This window comes from Tenebrio molitor, chromosome 7 (genome assembly GCF_963966145.1).
Source record: "Tenebrio molitor chromosome 7, icTenMoli1.1, whole genome shotgun sequence".
In the NCBI taxonomy this organism is placed as follows: domain Eukaryota; kingdom Metazoa; phylum Arthropoda; class Insecta; order Coleoptera; family Tenebrionidae; genus Tenebrio; species Tenebrio molitor.
The window spans coordinates 9,691,722-9,714,383 of record NC_091052.1 but is presented as its reverse complement, the minus strand read 5'-3'; the positions used below and the strand labels follow the sequence as shown (position 1 = coordinate 9,714,383).

Sequence of the window (22,662 nt, the reverse complement as noted above, 5' to 3'; positions counted from 1 at the left end):
ATAAACCAGAGAACATCCCTAAGAGAACCGCCCTTAATCTGCGAAACTCGCTGCTCAACCGCTCGCCAACGTGGGATGTTCGTAATGGCTTTTTCGCCAAATCTAAAACGTACTTACATTTTAATAATGGATTGGCTCACTGCAAATCAATGGGAAGTACGTCGTTACTACTCCTTGCCAATCTTCGCGTCAATCTGCCTCGTATAGTGTCGAGAGGGCGCGCACCCTCTACATCGAAAGGGACGAGAACAAACAGCCAGATTTATTTCCCGCGGGATGCTTATCCACCCTAAAAATAGTTAATATAAAATTTACGGCCGCATTAACGTCTATAAACACAATTGCCCGAACGCTCCGGTCTTTATTAAAATGAAGTGTGATCTATTAAGTGCGAGGGCGCCGAATTTCACCCCTCCATTATTTACCCCGTGTTATTTTTTCCCAAAAGGTCTGCCCCGCCAACAAATCGCATTATTTTAAACAATCGCTAGATGGTTCTTCCGACTGAACCGTACTATGCAAATATCACCGCGACCAATTTGCATTTGGTTTAGCATAATTGCGCAAAGAGCTAAAAGAGCGTAAAATCGACGATTTCTATCTGGCAATGGCTACGATATTAAAATTAAAGCCCCATTCATATTAAAATTGCATTTATAACCACTTACATGATCATATGTATTATGTTTCTGGGAAATTCAATTCGATAATTAAATTTGCTTCAAGTCCTCGGGTTCATTCATAGCTCCAATATTCACCACCAGTCTGGGCCTCACCCCTTCGTGCTGTTCACACGAGACTAGTTTTTACGCATTTATGCAAACATTCAGACAACATTAGTACCCCATAATAACGCAAATATTTAATTAACAGTGTAACAGTGTTGCATACATTGCATGTAAAATTTACATTAGTAATAATGTTTTCAGCAAAATATTTACCAACAAATCCACCATTCAGCATATCAACTAAAATGTAATCGCAAACATTATACAGGGTATTTCAAAAGTCTTAATGAGCCCGACGGAATAAAAAATGCAACCCACAACACATTTGGAAGGTAAAGCTGGATATGGACGCGGTAAATGTCCAGCTGTACCTTCCAAATGTATTGTGTGTTGCATTTTCAATTTCGCTGGGCTCATTATCACTCGTGAAATACCCTGGGTCCCAGCGAATGGAACAGCTTAAACTGAGCAGCAATTAGAGATTAAAAAAGACAAAAACAACAAATATTCGAATTTTTAAGGAAATTTATTTTTTTGCGGATTCCTAATTCTATTTATGAGCTTAAGCAGTGTAAAAAAATCTTCTCAAGGCTGTTCAGTAAGTGGTGAAAAACTATAAACTGAAGCAGCATAAATAAATTTAAAAAATTTTGAATTACCAATAAAGTTTTTGAAATATATCTCTGTCATTGAAAGTGAAGTTCAGGCTTGAACCCAACGTTTCACCAAGAAAGACAACAAACAGAAGATCAAAAAGTGTCATGAATGAAAAGAGAATGAAAAAACCCCAGGAAAAAATTTGCTTCAAGAAAAAAGAATATCGTTGGAGAGAAAACAAAGTTAAAAATATTTAGTGTGACAATAGTATATGCCAGTTTGCATGACCGCTTGGGCATCAGGAAAAACAGCTGCTCAAGAGTGCAATCTGGGCTATACAGGATATTTCACGAGTGATAATGAGCCCGGCGGAATAGAAAATGCAACCTACAATACATCTGGCGGAAAAGCCGAATACTTATCGCCTCCATGTCCAGGTTTACGTTCCAGTGCATTTTCTATTCCGCCGGGCTCAATATCACTCGTGAAATACTGTATTTTCGAGGAAAAGTAGCAATAGCAGTAGAATTTTCTTTGATAAAAGCAATCTAAAGAATGACAAGGAAAAGATCCTTTAATTAAGATTAGATAAATGTGTTTAGGGTTAACTATAGATTATTTATCAAAAGGTCAATCAATAAATATATTGCAGAGCACGCTCAAATGGAAAAAGACACATCACATGGTCCCTCAAAGCAAACTTTCCCACGCTTCAAATTTGAAACACTTCGCTTTGAAGGATATCACTAGAATAGGATCCTGGGTAAATCACATTGCTCCGGTACTCGCCTAGTAGAACTGTTAAACAGCCCAGGTTTTTGCAATTGAAAAAACTCCACTCAAGAGCAAGCTGCAGCCGGATTCGAACCCACTATCTCCGAAATCGCAAGTCAGCGTGCTAAGCACTGGACTGCGGGGCTTGGTTCTATCCTCCTGATTATCATGCTAATCTTACGACCGCCCATGTACTTTTCGATTTGAACATACACATGCTCTACTATTTCAGTAGGTATTACTACTTACTAGGATGTCCAGAGATTAACAATAATGCATACTGAAAACAACTTCCATATGTAATAGCATTTATTTACGAGTATATAGCCGCAAAACCATCATTTGGAATTGAAACATGAATGAAACAGTTATTTACTATATAAGTAAAGCTCCCAGAATGTGCAATACAATATTACAGAAAATATTTACTGAACATCTCTTGCAAGCAGGCCAACGGGAAAAAACTGAAATTACTACCAAGTAAAATGTTTGTATTATTCTTTGATTTCTCTCAAACAACCCTCGTACACTTTCAAATTTTTTGTGTCCAGTCTGGCATTTTTAGAAACAAGAAAATTGCCAATTTTATTTTTTTGTCATTAAGAAGGATTTAGTCTAGACTCACAAATAATCTTAATTGGGGAGCCTCTATTGTAAAGCTGATTGCGGTGAAAGAAAGCTCGCAGGTAATTTATTTAAGTGTTGAAAATATAAGAATCTTTATTTGTTGGCCTAATTTAAATTGCGCATAAGCGGACGATTCCACCAAAAAGCCTAAATCTTCTGGGCGCAAATTAAATAAAAAACCGTGTTTCGGAATGCGGATTTAAATTATACATTCGTTTTAATTTTGGGCATATCAGTTGTCAACTGGCACACAAAAATGCTTTCCCCATTTGTTTACACAGATGTGGTTTTGAGCTATGAAGTTAGAATTAATGCTTTGTGTAGTTGAAACCTCGACATCCCTTCATAGCTTATTAGTTTATCAAAATTATAAATTTACCCACACACAGTTCTAGCGGAGAGAACATTAAAACTTTTCAGTTATTTAGAGCAAATGCCAGTTGTAGTCAACTCGAGACAAAAGGCCCAATAAAACTGACTACGTCCTTAAAATTAAAGCCAACACTAGAAGTTTATTGAATCAAAAACGCTCCTCAACACTGACGTATTTATTCATTCTCTCTCAAACCATTTCTCGCAGAAAGTACAAGATAAATTAACCTGATATAGCAGCGATATTTTTCGTTCATTTGCATAATACTGTGATTGATGATTGTTAAATTATAGACGTCGTTAACTGTAACAATGTTGTTAACGACTTGGCTCTCGGAACGATACTCTAATCGCATAATCTTTAAAACAAAATTTCATGCTTCTAATTTTAACGATAACCTTTAGCGACATTTCTCGTGGCCGAAAATACCGTAATAAGTCCCTCCAGGTGTGCGAGGGAGGGACAATCGACCCCCTAGATAAAAGAGAAATTGTTCGGACTAGTTTGCTCTAAAATCATCATTAATGGAGTTGTTTGGGGGCGAGCCAAAAGGGTTTCAATTGGACGCTGAACAATAAGTTTACATTTAAAATTTAATTAGCGATTTCGGCCCCAGCCTGTAATTTCGAATTTACCGCAACGGTTTAACAATATAAATTGCGAAATGATCGCGGCTAGAATTTCATTCGGGGAAGAATATCGATTAAAACGGCCCAAAGTCATGCAGAATTTGCAGGACTCGGGGGTGGAATTTAGTGTTATTGCCGGAAGCACTCAACATATGGCGTTCGTTTCGAAAACACTTAACCGAATTGTCATTACGTTGCTCATCTCTTAAAGTACCTTGATGATTTATCGCCGAGAACTGAAGACAAGAATTACGCGCGTCCGATACGTACAATGAAGGGGCACTTAATGGAGCTTAAGCTTTAGCAGCCCTCGAGATTTCCATTCATAGGGAAATGCGCGCCGAGATTAATAACAAGGGAAAATATTTGCCTAATTTTATCCGGACGAATTATTCGTGTGGCAAAAAATAGCGCAACAATTGTTCGAAAAGTGTGGTAATAAGCAACTGCTAAAAGGTATATGCATTTGAATTTCAAACATTCTAGTTTACATTTCTTGCTCTCTGCGGTTTACTTTCTGGTAAGATAAATAGAACTAGATTGGAGAACACATTTTGTCCCCTGGTTTATTCCTTTAACTTTCCAACAGCTCTCGGAATAATAAATAATTCGGCGAGATAAACTAAAGGATTATTTAAATACCAAATTGCGATTGTGTAGCTGTAAAATTCAGAAAGATATTAGCCGACGGGTTTTATTCACAATTAATTTTGCTCCCTGCCCCAAATAAAATCCTCGTTCTTGCCGGGCCCTTCAAATTATTCTTTGTGTATTATTTCAGTTGCTCGACTTATCTCAAAGAAGCTGAAGGGTTCAAGGTTCCCCGGACGCACGTGATTTTCCTCTTCTTCTGCCTTAATCTCTTTATTTAAATAAGATACCGAATTAACACAGACTCTTCCAATCGACTGGCGAAAGCCCGGCCTTTATCGCACCTCTTCACCGACCCCACTCTCTCTTGTGTACAAGGAATTAGCGTCGAAATTAAATCGACATTTTTAGGGGATTTCTTTTTGTGGCGTCGTCTGATGGGGTTGCTTTATGACACGATTTACCTTTCACACTTGTCACACCCTGTTCGGTAGATAAAGGAAAATTCGTGTGAGGCCGACTCGGGCTCGAGGGTGTGATTGGAGCAGGGAACATGATCCACAAAGACGAGGGGGTGTCGCTGGATGTGCCAAAGTGTAAAAAAAATCATCTTGATTACATTTTAATTAAAGACTGAAACAGTGAAGTCTAGAAATGGCTTCTGTTATCGCGAGTAAGCCATTGTTAGAACATAATACAGAATAATTCAGCAATCTCCGTCACGAGTAAGAAATTCCCCTTGTAGGGAACCACTCGGAGTAACACGGGGTAATTAGGCGTAACGCGATTCTCTAGTGAAAGGGGTCCTGTGTGTCTGCCACCGTACAGCCTAGCCTCATTAATTTTAAAGTGTCATATTAAATTTCCATATAGCAGTTGCATTTCAATCGGTTGGTCTACAACGGATCGCCCAGAACCAACAAGATTTTTTTTTTAAGTGAATACTTCTTTAGGCGCGCCACATACATTTTATTCCCGGGCAGTGAATTAGTTTCATGCGACACGGTAAAATACAAGCGAAAATCGTTCGCAGCACGACACGGCAAGCTAAAATCAAGGGAATCGAGTTTTTTAGCGGGGCGAGCGAAAAACAATCAAGTGTGCGTCACTTGTAAATTTTAAATTTTCATTGTACGTTGTGTTGTGACCTGACTGACCTCAGTGCGGAGATGCCAGGAGTAACTGTATATATATATATATGCACGATATTTCACGAGTGATAATGAGCCTGACGTAATTTAAAATGTAACCCGCATTATATTTCCGAAAAAAGCTGGCTACTGTCATTAAAATGTCCGGCTTTTTTTGAAAATGTATTGTGCGTTGAATTTATTATTCCGTCAGGCTCATTCTCACTCGTGAAATACCCTGTATAGTTTTATATAATATAAACGATAAAGACACGACAAATATTGTAAGTTTACAGATGAATGTAGGATTTAATAGTACGTAATTCTCAATTATATGGCTTCAACAATTCATCTATTGGAAAAATTTGTGTAGCAAAATGTGAAGAGGAAAATGGACAAATTATTATAATACAGGGTATTGGTATTGCTATGAATACTTGTGTTCATCATCGTCAAGAAAATAAAACTTAAACATCCAAACCTAACCTCACAAATTTTGCTAGAGTGTACCTCTAAAAGTGGACGTATTTGCTGTTTCTATTGAAAAATACAGATTTTGTATGTTTTAAAAACAGCATTAGATTTAAATATTATTAATTATTTATGCCTTGCTCCTTATTCCTCCAAGTCATCCATGATGATATATTTTTTATAGAATAGGTACATATTACTTAAGCACACACTTTTTTTTCCTTCTTGTTGCTGGCCCCCGAGGACTCATACGGTGCAAGTTTCATGGAATATTTATAACTCGGTGGTGTTTACTGCGCGGTAAATATTTCACTCGCAAAGTTGCACTGTTTTAATTACTCCGAAGAAAATACAAGAAAAAAAAACACTGAGAAAGTTTTGGGTGCTTCAACAGGTCCGCGATTATTAATGTAACAATTCGGAATCGATTAAGTAAACTTGGTTTAAACTCTGATCCCGGGAGTTGTCAACCTTTATCACAGATATCCTTCAGGGATTACAAAAACACATTTGGTTACCCGGCTTAATTGACAAATGTTTTGTTTAGTTTAGTTATTGCGAAATTTTAAAAGCTCTTCATTGGAGCGTTAAATTAACAGCGTCCTGTTGAATTTGTTAACTAAATCGCCTATTACAACTTCGTTGAAAATATTCTAGTTCATTTTTGTATTAGCGCAAAACAGGGGGAATTGGTGCAGCTGCAACCGCTTAAAAATAAAATAAATCATATTGTTTGTTTGTTTCAATTTTAAACAAGAAAGGATCTTGAAACGGGAAATAAAATGGTGAAAAGTGCTAGAGAGTAAGCAACAAGAATTGTAGCAAGGACAATCTGTCAAAGTCTACAAAGAGCGTTTGTAATTGATTTCGAAGAAAATGCAGAAGAGATCGATTAAAAAAGAAGAGATAGTAGGAAGTAAAGAAGCAGAAAGTAAACCATATAAGAAGAAAGAAAACAATATGATAAATTTGAAAAAACATGTCAAAATAGTAAAAGAGTGAGAATAAGAATACCAAGACGTAAGATCATCTTCATGAATAGAATAACAGAACAAAACGAAGACTACTAGAAGCAGCAACATAAAGTTATAACAAGAAGAAGAACATAGAAAAGATACCTATGGATCAGGTGTAGATAGCGAATCATAGAAATACAGAAAGATCTGGAGATGGCAAAGGAGATACAGGAGATCTGTTGAAGATATAGAAAGGTATTTGAGAAAAATAGGGGATCCTGGAAATATACAGAGGAAATTTGGTAAAGGCACAGAGAGAGCCAGGAAGACGGGGAGAAGAAATTGGGGAAATATTGTACAGAGATCTTTTTTTCTGAAAATGTTCAAAAAATCAACTCTTCACAATTACGCAAATAAAGTAAGAACGAAAGTAAAATAATATAGAGTGAAAACACCTTAAGGAGAACACGTTGAGTCATCCAAATCTCTCACTGCGAATCATTGGCGTTCTGAAATGGGGGCATGGTAAATACGCTTTTATTTTAATTATTATGATTATGATATATTCAGCCTTGGAATAGAAGAAAAGAACTGATTTTCATGTAATAGAAAACAATCCAGAAATCACGAAACACAACGAAACGAATACTGCCAATGGAAATCACAAAAGAGCACTAACGTACGCCGCTGAGGCAGCACGGTTCGTACTTTCCTACCCCTAGCTTTTGAAAAATGGACTCGACTAACGTATTCCGTCTACTGCGCAATTTTATTGGTGTTCTCCTTAAAGTGACCCTGCAAATTATTTATTGCCTTATTTTTCACCGATATCCTCTCTTCTTCCATTTCTTTTTAATCGCCTGTCTTTTTTCACTTTTCACACAATTCTTTCCTAGGTTTTTATTGCAAAAAAATCAACAACACTGAGCTGGGAAATAAATTATATTGGACTAAATTTTGTTGTAGAATTTTTTAATGTTAGCCCGGCGCATCCACCATTTTTTTATGGAGAAGGGGAGCAAAGCGGGAACAATCCATGTCGGTCAGGTATCGGTTGTCAGTTTGGAGCATTCTGTTATCCCTCCGCATAACTGTTCCGTTTTTATGAAACCAGTAAACACTCTCAATTATCTCATCTCCTCTTGGGTTTTCTCATTTATATTTCAGACCAAGTGAGACGTTTATTTCGAGAAACTGGCAGAATTGCGTTTACACAACTTTAACGTTATGTTTACTTATACTTGGATCTTGTTTGTAGTTTAGTGACAAAATAAATAAAGAAGAAGTGTGTATAACCGAAACACGTAAAGCAAATCTCGTGAGACCTCGCCTAACGTTCTTCTAATAACAAATGCACACAAAACCCCCTTGCAGAGAACTTGCCTGGAATAATATTCTTTGTAAGAGGAAAGCACTCACCTGAAAATTCTTATAATTTATAAGTGAATTTAACTATTTACTGACTCCAGACGAGACGACATTCACGCTTTGAAAACTGCTTCATTCCTAAACTAAATAAATACGACAAAGAATGAAATTATTTTCTCTCAGTTTTGTCGCTGCTTATTTTTACCAAACAAATCTTTGAGAAAAACGCCTCCAAGCCAGCCATTCTTCAACAAACTGACAAGCGTACAAAAATTAAATCTTGCTACCTGAGCACAAAGATATTTCAATGTATAGTTGCGGTGCAAGTGAGCGAAAAATATTAATTCAGCTTTGTGTGTATTTGTCACAAATACATTAAACGTAAAATGTCCAGCTCTAGCAAACCTGAATGATAACAAGATACGACAAGTGGGACAGAAGAATGTCAAATAATAGAGTTAGAGTAGGATAAAAAAATTCACCGACAAATAAAAACGTCATTAAAGAGGATACACAAAGAGAATTCCAAATACAGCTGTAAAAATTGTTTAAAGCTCCTAAATTTTAATCCGGTTAAACAAATGTAATTTTCACTTAAGCCTTTGCTTTCACATGAGGAAATAACTTTAGTCCTCCGGTTAGATAAAATCTAGAAAGGAGAAATCGGTTGTCGTTAATTAAAAATGACGTAGTCGGGTGTATTGCTGGTTGCATGTTGACTCAAGTGCCAATTTAAAAGTGGGTCTTTTGTCGTGTCCAGTTAGCCTCCGGGTCAACATCTGAGTGAGAGAACGAGGTACTTTGGAATTTTTTTAATTGTGGCTGAGCGGCGGCCCAGTAATATTTTATTATTTGCTGAGTCGCCAACCCTTTTCACGAGTTTCTGGCTTATATCTTTTCCATTAGGGATTTGTTCGGAAACCGAGCGAAGGGGTGGTTCATTACGAAGGCCTCTATGCAGTCGTCATTAATTTGGGGGAAGGTAAGCTTTGAGATCCGCGTCACCGCATTCAACGCCGCATCTTTGTCCCAGCTTAACCGACCAAAAGATATATCGTCACGATTTATAACCGGTGAATTAAAACCCACCCCCTTCGGCCGCGAATCAGATATGCACTCACCTCAAGGATACAACGAAGCGGCTCGTCCTTCTTTTATTGTCGGACGGGGTTAACTAGCACACGGCCAGGACTGCATATCGAGATGAACGTGATCGATCCAATATGTCAGGATAAGCGGTAAATGGCATCAATACATGTTCGAAGTTCAATTATGGCAGTTGGTCGTGACCCTTTTCTCCTTCGATTCCAACCCTTTATAATCTTTACAATCTTGAACGTATAGATTCTGGGTCGCTCTCCTGAGCCCATTTTCAATGGAACCGGATTCCACGTTTTTATTCTGGAACGGGTTTAAAGCGTTTGTTGACTGAATTAATCTCCCCAAGTGCACTTCAGCGATTCATCGCTTGTGTCGATTTATTTTTTATACCGTTTTTTTTCTGCAACACACTGGCTTGGGGGTAATTCATCAAAATAAATAATGGTACCGGGAATCAATCGGTTAAAAATTAAATGAACGGATCCCAGCGCGCCCTTTTACGTACAACGTCATTAATAACTTGGACTGAAAGAATGTACACAATTTACACATAATCTAATAAAAATCAAATGAAAAATGAAAGAAGTTAGGTCGTGCCTATGTATGTGGATCAGAACTTCTGTTTTCGTCAGATTTCCTTTCGTTTATTGCAGTAGCAAGAAAGTTATAAAATAAGAAAATGCAATAATTATTTATAAGTCAAATTATTAATGACGTTCACAGATTAATTAAAAAAATAATGCAAAATCAATGACATACGAAATGTATTAAGCAACTAAAGTCCTTGATATCTACTAAAAAAAACTGGTAATATGTAAAGAAAAAATACTGAAAGATGTCTATACAGGGTTATTTACGAGTGATAATAAGCCCGACGGAATTGAAAATGCAACCCACAATACATTTTCGAAAAAAAGCAGGATATTTTAATTTCAATTCACTCGTGAATTACCCTGTATGTAATAGAATTTAAAGAAACTAAATTAAGAAATCAAATACGTTTGTTCTAATTTTAAACAAGAAAGAATCTTGAAAAGGGAAATAAAATGGTGGAAAAGTAGTAGGGAGTAAGTAACAAGAAGTGTAACAAGGACAAGCTACTGGTTTTAAATGTAAAGGAGCTGGTAATTTATAATGTGGAAAAGATCGATTTAAAAAAAAATGTAGTAGGAAGTAAATAAAGAACCAGAAAGTAAAGCATATAAGAAGAAAAGAAACAATAGTAAAAGAGTGAGAATAAAAATACCAAGACGTAAGATCATCTTCATGTATAGAATAACAGAACGAAAGGAGCCAGTACGACTACTAGAAGAAGAGAGAAGCGTTATCAAAAGAAGAAGAACATAGAAGAGATACCTATGGATCAGGGGCAGATAGAGAGTGATCTGGGATGGGCGAATCGTAGAAATATAGAAAGATCTGAAGATGGCAAAGAAGATACAGGAAGATCTGTTGAAGATATAGATAGACAGATGTTGGAGAAAAATAGGGGATCCTGGAAACCTTCAGAGGAAACCCGGGGGAGGTACAGAGAAAGCCAGGAAGATTGGGAGAAATTGGGGAAATATTGTAGAAAGTAGATCTAAAAATTTTCAAAAAATCAATTCTTCCCAAAACTACTCAAATAAAATAAGCTGGAAAGTAAAATTATATATGAACATTATTTGTTGGACTCTTTTTCGTCGACTTTCTCTCTTCATCTATTTCTTTTTAATCACTCTTCGGTCTTTTTTCATTTTACAATTCTTTCTAGGTTTATGGCAAAAAATCAACATTGAGCTGGGTAACAGAAAAACATAAATAAAACAATTTCACAGATAAGTTTTTCACATAATTCTTAAGAAAATTCATATTTTCTCTTCTTACCTTTTTACAATAAAAATTTCTTGGAAAATTTTCTTGTAAATTATGTTATTTCTACCATAAATAATGACCAACTTGTCTTCTTAACACGCAAAATTTATGTATTTTCTAAACACTATGGTACATGGTTACTTGTTCTCAAAAAATATATGATTTTTTTTTTTTGTAATCTAATAATAATCATACGCAATAATAAAAGCTTCCCTTCCAACGTAGGCCCCAACTGAGTACAATAATACCACGACCTTGACCGTCATACGCGTTGCCACCAGAGCTTTCGCCATAACTTATCAAAGTTTAAGGTCGAGGTTTCATCTTTAAACCGCGCCTGGCGTGGCGGAATAAAATACAACGAACATTCAGCTGAAAAATAAGGCCATTTGAAATTATTTTTAAAGGGTTGCGCAGCTTATCCGTCAATTATCTCCAAGATTACCCGCCTTTCTGTAATTAATTCGTAAAACAGTCGTCATAAACATACTTGAAAAACTGCAACATTTTATCCGTTTTATTTTACGTTGAGGAATTATTTATCACCGCCCTTTTTTATCGTTTATAACACATTTTCCTCTTTACGATTATGATATAAAAGGAAAAAGAGAACAAAAAACCTGTGAATGCGAATTGTGCATATTTAACGGAATCTTTGCGAATAGCGCACCAGAGGTATTCACTTTAAATGCAAATTGAAATAGGAGACATTAACTATTTTTAGACCACAACTGTGATCTCCTAATATAAATTGCATATGAATAAATTCCGGAGTAATTCTCGTAAATTCCGGTGTCCATCTCGGCCTTATTAAATCCTTCTCCGTGCGCACTTTTTGTTTTGTTGGCGTTTCGGCAAGACAATGTATTCGGTGGATAATTATTCATTTCCGTGCAAAATTTATTTCCGGCCGGTTTTTCACCGGTCCATTCATAACAATCCGAATTTTAGCGAATTATTTATGAGAATGGCGGCGTCCCGCGTAAATAAATTAAAAATATCAGGTGTCGCGAATCCCAGGGCGCTGGATTTATTTAAGACGGGATTCGTTTCGCTGGTGGAACACAAAGCCGAAGGAATTCCCATGGTTGAGATAGGTTAGTGGTGTTTGGCATCACTGAGGAGTAGGTTTTATCGCGGCGCTCTATCAGCATAATTTCCCAAGGCGTGATGACGGCGAACCCATGGGGCTGTACGTATTTATTACGATAGTCCGGGAGGAACTGGCCTCCGGACTCCCGGATTACGCACTTGCCGGGGATTATGAACCAGACTGATATATTTAGCGCGGTCGAGCCGTTTTAACACCGAACGAGGAACGTGCATATTTATTACCGGAATTATTCCGAAGGAGAGGCATCAGACAGATTCCGGAGGCAAAGCGTGGTCAAAATGGAGGGACATGCGAACAAAAGGGGACGTTCTAGTCAGATGGAGCCACCCTTAGGTTCATAAAAAAATTTAAATACATTTAAGTAATTTTTATAAATCAGTTTCCCACAAATTTAAAACTACTGCTGATTCTCTATTATTTGTTTTTTTTTTCTTTTTTTTTCTGTTGTCTCCATCTGAATCGTCTTTCGAGACCCAATAACATCACTTCCGTTCGCGACACAGGTACGATTATTTAGTGTCCATTTTATTATGACTGTGTCTGCATAAATTCTGTTAAGCAAGTTTAGTATCAACAAGCAACAATTCTTCGTTTGACCCTTTGAACTTTTGATAATTTACAATGTTTAATCAGTCTTGAGTCATTCTCTATAAGACATCAAAGCGATTAAGATGTAAGTACACTTTCCTTCTTATATTTCCATTGCCAATATATGTTTAAGGTTTCGTCCCATCATTTTATTAATCCCAGCAATCTTTTGCATTCAACTAGCTTATCAAGAAGATGGAACGTCGTCTGAATGCAAATGCTGGGACGGTTACGAAGTTACCAATAATTCTTACTGTCTTGGTGTCACATGGTTGACCTACAACAAGGATCATAAATGTAATGAACCGGTAATTCCCGATTGTAAATGTACCAATATTACCGCAAAATTGATTGACGCAGAAGGAACTTGGTGTGCTTTTTACCAAAATGGGACCCAGTTGAAAAAATGGAATTGTGAAAATACCGAAGATTGGAATCAGTACAGAAAGAGTTACAAGGAATTTACAGAAAAATATGAAAATTAGTTTTGTGCAAATGAGTTTTATTTTACTTTTTTTTTTAAACGTAGAATCAATACTGAAAATATTTTGTTTTATTTGCTGCATTACATTTCTACACAGATCATCAGATTAGATCAGTAGGTTTCACTGAGAAAACAGTCAAAGCTGTTTCAAATAGCTTCTAGTTCAGTTTTCCAAGCTTTCGTCTCATAAGTTTCAAAAACGATAATAATATTTCGATGTGTTATAAAGTGAAGACTCAAGCCCGTGGTTTAAATTATTTGTGTGAATAATGGTTATCTCAGAAGTTCGAAAGATCAAGACTTGTTTATTGACATAAAAGTTTACCAAAATTCGGCTCAACGACAACAACAACCACTGACGTCCTAGAATAGTAAGAGATAAACTGATTTATAAAACCTGATTCTTTTTGCATTTGAAATAATTATGCTAAGAATATTGTATTAACATTTACTGTCATTTTCGAATTTGACAAAAATAAAAATCGTAAAAACAATTATGAAACATTATGGACCAGTTTTATTGTTAAAACTATTCGCTTTGCTAATCTAATTAGTTTTTGTCGCACCTAAGTAGATCATCACCTGATAATGTGTTTGACACAGTTAAGTAATATAAATTATTTCCTGTTTCCTTCACTTGTGTAATGTAATACACCACAACATTATCGCAATTGTTACTGAAAAGCAAATTATCAACGCATATAAAAATGCCGAACAAATTATTTTTATTCATTTTTCTAGTTTGATCAGAAGAAGCTTGCTGTCAAAATGTGAGTAAAAAATTTCAAATATCATTTGTTTTATGTTACATTTTTAGGCAAAAAGTGTCGTTTCTTGTTGTGTTGATTTTTGTCTTTATCAAATCAGTATGGTCAAATAGTGACAACTGTACTTGCCTTGAACCTGATTTTGTACCAACAGAATTTCATGGGTCAGTAGTTTGCACCAGTAACAAGATACGCTTGATAATGGAATGTGACAAACCCTTTCCTCCGCAATGTATATGTCCTGAGAAGTACACAGGTATTGAAAATGATTCGAATGGTACAAGGTGTATCTTCGCAGAAAATGGGGAAACTGTTGAAAAATCGCCTTGCGAAAACATCGAAGAAATTGAAGAGTATGAGCGCAAATACAATCAAGTGGAAGAATAAAAATTTGTTAAGATTGTGTGTCTGTGATTCTTATTATTATATTTTTCACAATATCTACAACTTGTGAAGAGTTTATAAACAAATATGAATATAATTCAATGGGCGTAAACTTTAGAATATACCGTGCGATCGAAAAAAAAAACGAGAAAGCCGTGATTAATGCGCTTGAGTTGGCAACACGTAAAAAAATTAATTCAAATGTCATCAGATGTCATTATTAATTATTGACTATTAAAATTTGCTATTACAATATGTTCACTTTAGAGCAAAAAATGTTCATTGTGCAAAGTTACTTCAGAAATGGAGAAAGACTTGAGAATGGCGAATGGTCCTATTCGACACCTCGAGTTTTTGAGGAATTCCAACAAAAGTTTCCGGACTTTCAAGGCACTTACCAACAACTTGCCTTGATTATTTTGTTGATGTCCCGACTTTGCGAAGGTCATTTGAAAACATGAAGCGAAGAGGTATATTATGTTTGGAAGCTGAAGGCAGACATTTCGAATATTTACTCCAGTTCTTGTGAAGAATACGATTGGAGCTCCTCATGTATAACCCTTTTGCACAATGTTTGATCTAGTAAGTAATAAACATAAGGCGCGGGAGTTTTAAATCTCATTGTTTAATTACACTAGCTGAAGAAATTCTTCTCCATCTGACAGGTCACACATAATTCACTTCTTTATGAAAATCAAGATTTCAACGTTTTCAAAATCACTAACCTAACTTTTAATACTGACATCTGATAATTGAAATCTTAATGCCAACTGAAATTTTTGGTCACAGCCCACTATTTTTTTTTTTCGATCTCACGGTATTTTTATTCAAGAAATGGTTGGAGTAATCTAAGAGAGATTTATTTAATCACCAGAATAGTAATCCATAATTTATGGCTTTATAATGTAGCGTAACAACATAATACTAGAATCGAGACAGGTTTTAGTCTTAAGAGCTGCAAGTGAGCCAGGTGTGCTTGAATGCAATTTATGCTAAAAAGCCATAATTCACAGCTCCGGCAGAATACCATTTTGTAATACAAAGACGAGTTTTTTAAAAACAGATAAATTTTGCTTGGCTTAAGTCTTTCAACAGTGGAACTAGTCCGGTAGTGTCGTGTCTGATATCTTTCGAGATATCCGAAAATGTTATCGTTTGGAGTTTTTGTGTGGTGACTTAACAAGTGCCCCTTAAGGAAATTCGTTGAAATAAATTCATTGATAAAGATGTAAATTGTTGTTGATAAGGTGTAAATGTTTGCGATATAATCCGTTGCACGCTTAAAATGTCAGCATTTTAAGTTGACGTTGAATCCTATATCTAAAAGCGTCCATTAATGTCAGCGGAGTAATTTTTCACATTTGATTTATGAAGCTAGCTCTTATTTATCACATTTTTCTTATATACGTGAATTTTGTTTCACTTGTGTACCCATTACTAAAACGTTTCCTTTGTTGTATCCATTTTCGATAGAGACTAGAGGAAAGAAAACAAAACTTGAAAAACACACACGAATAACAAAATAAAAAGATCTCCTTCTCGTCCATTTATTAGATAAACATGACGTTATATCCGGGTTAATGCTTCGATCTAATGAGGGAGATACATCACCGACGTCGTGAAAAACACCGAGGAAATTTTAACGTGGGGGCATGTAACGGCCATCGGTCTCTCGCCACGTAAAGATAATACAAATTAGATTATGCAGTACAAATCGCGTCAGTTTCCTGCGAGATTTTATCAGCTGCATTACCGAATCAGGTTCAGCAGCTTCCCAAGGCGTCATAAATTTCCGCGATGAGGAAATTCACGCATACGTCTCCAGGAGTTGTCAACGAAATAGGAGGAAATAAACCGACCCAATTCACTTTAACGCATTAACTGGTTCCGTCTTGAAAGAAGCGAGTTTTACCTTTGATGTGATGCGGAGAGCTACACTTTTAATCCTTTTAAACGGGACGAATTTTAATATAGGTAAACGGATCCGACCCATTCGTGATATTCCAGATGTGTAACAACTTATTAGAGCGTCGGGAAATTTAAATGAACCACAAGCATCCCTAATTAGTCGTTTACGCTTAAACGTTTCACGATTCAATGCAGCTGTAAATTTCTGAATAATTATGTTAATGGACAATCTAAACTTCTCGTAACAAACCATTCAGTTTGAACGAATAATTAACATAAATTTGAAAGGTGTTGTTTTACATAAAGCACATTCAACTCTTAATTTAAATTATTCATGAATGTTTCAATGCGGGGGAGGTTGATAATTCCTCTCGTACATGTCACTTCCGATATGCACACGAATTAAATTATTCACGAAAAGTAGATCAGATCTTGAAGTCTGCACCGGCGTAATTTAATGAACGCTTCTGAAAGCTCTAAACTAAATTTCCGGAAGGAATTAAAAAGAAAAAATGGCGCACCGGTAATAAGAAAACCAAGAAGCTGGCCCCGAATGGAAACCATTTTTTACATCGGATTTTCCTTTCAGAACCGACTGAATTAAATTAATTTATCTGCAACACACGCATGATCCTGCTTGTTGTACATGTTTGCACCGCTAAGACTAATCGGTTTTAGAGGGTGGTTTTAATTAATTTGGGCGATTAATTTGCAAACAATTTGTAAATTGTTTATGGGTTCATATATCTTACGTTTTGTTAGTACTAATTGCTTTACCTATCATAGAATTGCTTTGTAGACAAGCACAATAGTGCTTAATGACGACATTGTAGCCGCACTGGCTCTAATTAAATGTTAATTTAAACAAATAGTGGGAGGGTTTATCGACTGGTGTGTTAAAAACGAACCTGTGGAATCCAGTCCAAAACTTTTTAATTGTTAAGTTAAAAACTGAAAGACTTTTTTTTATTCAACTGTTATCTAAGGTAAAATAGTAGTGTAACGTTCTAACCCTGGGGATCATGGTGGAGGAATTTGTATAGGGAAAAACAGGTGTGAGTTTAATTAATTTATCTTGTGTTGTGTTGTGAAGGTTCTTCGTTAGAAGGATTATTAAATAAAAGAATAGGTGCTTTATTTAAATATTATTTAACAAAAATTAGTAGCTTGGGTCCAAACAACTAAAACAAATAAATCAACGACAGTGAAAGTGAAAATAAATTTTTGTTTAAACAATTTTTTGTAGAAGATAAATAGAGTGAGAAACAAATAAATGAGCGTAAATAAATTATGTGACCCAGTTCATTATCATCCGGTTACTTTTACTCCCAAGTGACAAGACATAGGACAAACATGTGTCCTGAGGGAAGATAAAAAAAAAATTAAATTATGAGTTGTAGAGGAGTCACCTTGTTGATAACATAGCACCGTTTAAATAAAAAGAAATAAGAAGCTTTGGGATGTTTTTTATATATAAATTTAATCTGGTAGAAGAAAACTTACGCCAACGCTCTCTCTTGTAATTATTGGCCTCGGTGCGCTCCCCCACTCTGGACGAAGTCATTTGTCCCCGCCATTGATAGTTCGGGGTTCGGTCTGGAACTTTTCGACCTTTCTCTGTAGTCGGCAGGCATAAAGTCCCATTTTTGGCAAATAGAATGTGTTATAGAGAACAATTTGGGGAAATTGCAATTCTGGTCCAACCGTTCCGAACCGATCGTATCGCCCTTTGAGTTTGAAAACATAAGCACTTTCGTTTTCCTTATCTTCAAATATTAATTTCGTCGTACTTATCACACCATCTCCGATTCAAGCTCGTTCGAGTTTCTGAACAGTTTCGTCGACTTTTGATGCGTCTGTTGTTTCATTTTTGCGAGATGAAATAGCGCATTTAGTGGGAAAAAAAGTGGAATAAGCTGCAGACGGCCATATTCCTATTTGACGACGCTCTGAATCTCTCCCCGCGAATATGTAGAGCCAATATAAAACTTTATTAGATATACAGTAGCGGATGAATTGCATTTTATGCCTGCTCGAATAAATCCGATAAATCGTTTATTCCGAAACGAATAACAGCGACAGGGAAAAACGTTATGTTTGAATAGCTTTCATTAATTGTTCGAATGAGTTCATGATCGAGCAAACTTTCCGGATGTGTAAAAGCGTCGAACAAACAGTCGCTATTCGATGATAGAACGAGACGTCTAGTTGGTCGAACATGTAGTAAACAATATTCTAAAAGTTGGAAGTTGTCCCAAAGGACTCACTCTTGGAATTGCTTTTGACTACCTTTTCAACTTTAGATGAAAAAATATAACTTATGTTATACTTTTGCTTCCGGAAAGAAATATGTTTATATTTGTCTTATCGTCGCTGTTTGATTAATACCTACGACAAACGCTCCAAATCGCATTAAGGCTATTTACCCAAGATCTACACCACCGACAATACTACTGTTTACAATTTGTTTAATCCCTCGATAAGCATCGAGCTTTTTCATTTCTGCTATTGACAGTCATTCGATTATTCCGCTCACAGCAGCAGTCACCGAATTGCATCGATAATGTCAGCAGTTCCGAATCAGTAAAGACCAATCTAAAGTGATTTTTTTTAACGAAAAATATGTCGAAAAATTTATACAAGTTTCGTCAAGAAATATTTAATTATATTATCTTTTACATTAACTACAATTTTCCAACTTTAAAAATGTATTTTACATTTTTTTCTTCACAGAAATGAATCTGGAGCTGCATCATCGACAAGATTTGATTGATAATAGAATTTCTCCAAAATAGTTATTTGTGTATCAAGGTCAAAAGTACATCTTTTTCGCCCGAGTCTGAGTTTTCTGGCCGAGGCGCAGCCGAGGCTTGAAAACAGGCGAGGACACGAACTACGAAGCAAAAAATTACACATTTATGTTGTATCTACCTTTTTCAAATAGATACATCATTTATTAATATGTACATATTTTTATAGTAATTTTTATTAGCTTGCCAACAAACCGAGAAATTTACCATTTGAAATACAATAATTTATTTATATAATTTATGGTGACAGGACAATTATCGGTTTTGTTCGTTTCGTTGCTAACTTACTAAACAGACCAACAGATGGCGCCATGGTTCAGCGTCCGAAAAAGAGTTACTTTTCGTCCGCTTTTGAGAACGTAGAATTACCGTTTCCATTAAGGGCGCCTAAAAAAGTTCCTACAGTTTATTTCAAAAACTGTTGAATGAATTTTCTTCAACCAATATTTGTTAAAAAATGAAAACTACTGGTTGTTTTCTGCTCTTTGTTTCATCAAGATTTGTCGTCAGCGATCAGCGCTCTAACGATAAATCTGTGCCAACTATATTGGGCTGTAGTAAGCTCGCCTCACTCTTTCTATCTTGTCGATTTTTCACACAAAGAGTTGCTTAAGACTGTACCTATCTATAACTTTTTGATTTCCTAGATTTCTTTCTAAACTTCTTTCATTCCTTAAGGGATTTAGTCTGTCAAGATCAAACAAAGCATGAGTAGTTCGACGAGCAATTAAAAACTTTGTGATGTTATTATCATGAACATGATCTAACGCCGAATCCACCCTTGTGCTCTAATTACCGAACAGTTTTGGTTTCGGGCTTAACCAAGCATGTAACCCTTGCTTACATAACATATGCATATTCCTGTAGTTTCTTTATCGAAGCCCTCGGGTCTATTAGTAGGTTCGGAAGTTGTCTCGTTTGCCATTGACAAACTGTCGACTATTTGTTTACTGGAGGTGAAGGTAAAACGCGTCATAAAGCAAAAATCTCAATGTGGAAATCGTGCGAAAACTCGGATTTCATACAAGACAGACCATAAAATGCCATAATCACATTTCATATAACACGAACGGCTAGATCAATTCAGTGCAACACGACTGCTGTGGATGTTGGTACAGGAGTGCATTCTGAATTCAAATGCAGACTGAAGACAAAGCAGATTCCTAACTCAGGTGTGACCTGGAAACGGTGAAAATAATTCCTAATCTGCAGTAGTGGTCCAGGAGCGACTTCACCTAAGCACCAATTAATTACCTCGACTATTTCAGTGCGCTCCGGTGACACCTCCTGTATTTATTTTCCGCTTAATTGTGTTAAATTGCGCGCGAATTGAATTAGTTTCAATTGGCTTTTGCCGGAAGTGGGTCGATATTCAATATAATAATTGCGCTGAGTCGATTCCGTTCCTTTCAGTGGTCAGTTTGTTGACTCAATGGAATAAAAAGCGCTTTTCCATCTCTGATCTGACTCCTTGCCGCTGACACATTTTTTCATGAGACGTCTGCATTCACCGCCTTCATTTCCGCCATTCTACAAAGCACCAAAGAGAAGTAGGTTACAAACTAATCCGAACTTATTTAATTTTCCAGTTGACATCAGGAGACATTCAGACCCTTTCCTAATAAAAGATTTGCATTGAGACCTTTACAACTGGTGCAATCGCGCCTTGGCGTGTGGTTTATGCGGCTACTTTGTCTGCTTATCTTTAGACAATTGCGAATTAAGTTGGCAGGATTGATAAAACGGACACGCATCAACGACTAGCAGCATTCCCTCGGGACCTCCGAGTCCTATCAGGCGTCATAACGATCGACAGTGCACACGGACAACATTAAAAACTGCAGCGGGGTCGTTACCGATTCCGGTGGTGTCTGGTTGATTGTTACCACATTCGCAAAAATACACCATTAAATCGTGATCACTAATCATCCCCACAGATAGCGTTAATTCTTGTCTGAAATGGCGCTTCCCGCTAGCGTGGAGATTGCAGATAAAGCGCGATGTATGACTTCCTCCCGTCTTAGCTTTCTTTACCAATTACACCGACAACATTCACGTTTAAATCATTGCGAAGCTCTAACATACATTGATTGAATCATGTCTTTGTCTCAGATATTGTTGTTACACGCGTAAAGCTTTGATCCGTAAACACAAATATAAAGCGAAGTGTTATGCGATCATCAGAAGGTTTAAAGCATTTTGGCTCGTGTACAGCTTGTTTTTGAAAGCTATCTGATAAATTGCGTTACATAACATGAATCGCTGTATGAGTTAGCTGTGTAGCGCCCACAGCGCTTCCTGAAAGCACAGTTTTCAGCTGCTGAATGTCAATGTCATTTTATGGCTGCGATAGCTAACGTAAATTCTGACCGGCATCGATTTTGCGAGCTTTCGTAGTTTTTTGCAACATTAGAGTGATTAAAGCTCGCCTAGAATTAATCCTGGAAGTAATTAGAAAATTGGTGAGTCGTTGTGATATTGGTACATTTTGCGGTTATTGATTACGTGCAGCCGAATCCTGCAAGGATAATTAAGTCCCCGTCTCCTTAGAGATTTCTAATTAATGTATTCCGAAATATATGACAATGAATCGGAGGTATTTTATTAATTGCTCTATTCCCAGTGGGCTGCTCTGGAATGTTTCCCTGCTAGGGTTCTAGTTATTCGACAGATAATTATAGCAGCGTAAATGTGTACAAGTTGGGCTTGTTCCTGACACCCAGATGAAATTTTGAAACTTTTGCAAATTACTGACGTCTTTTCCGTTGGGTTGTTAAAATCAGCCAGTTTGTTTGCATCTCGTTCGGATCTGATTTCGAAATTTAACAAGTCGCAAACAACATTTTTTCTGCCGTAAAAGCTCTTGTTAAAACGTGTCTTGATGTTTCCCCGAGTGGGGAAATAAAAATCTTAAAACTACGACTGACAGGCAATTTAGTTTTTTTCCGGGGACGGCTATTGAAAATTCAAGAGCTTAAACGTCTAAACGTGACTAAACTAAACTTCTTGAAAACAAAGTAATACATTTCAATTCAATATGTGAACCGCAGGAGGGAGAACTTCCAAAAATGTTGAAATTTAGGAGGTAATCGTGCCTACCAAATATTAATTTCACTTCTTCTGGAAATGTTATTAATACCACCACTGAAATATTTTTCTTTCTCCTTTTTGAATCGAACTGCACAATTGTTACAATCGACGAAGCCACTCCGTCAGTCGCGACCATAAAATAAAAAATTGACCACAATAAAATCGCCATTACGATTATTGTCAATAGCTATTAGGGATAATAAATTATACAAATGTAAATGTGGTATTTGAATGCCACATTAATTTAACGGATTGGACTATTATGGACATTTATTGCGCCTCACTCGCATGATTGGCCGAAAGGCAATTAGAACAGAC

General features: G+C 36.4%; 1 long non-coding RNA gene across 1 annotated transcript; it reads left to right on the top strand.

The window, feature by feature from the left end:
• The first annotated feature begins 12,835 nt into the window (after positions 1-12,835).
• LOC138135292 (uncharacterized) lies at positions 12,836-14,555 on the top strand. Its single transcript, XR_011160918.1, has 3 exons — positions 12,836-12,986; positions 13,035-14,155; positions 14,203-14,555. It is a non-coding gene; the product is annotated as an uncharacterized lncRNA (long non-coding RNA).
• Positions 14,556-22,662: the final 8,107 nt, after the last annotated feature.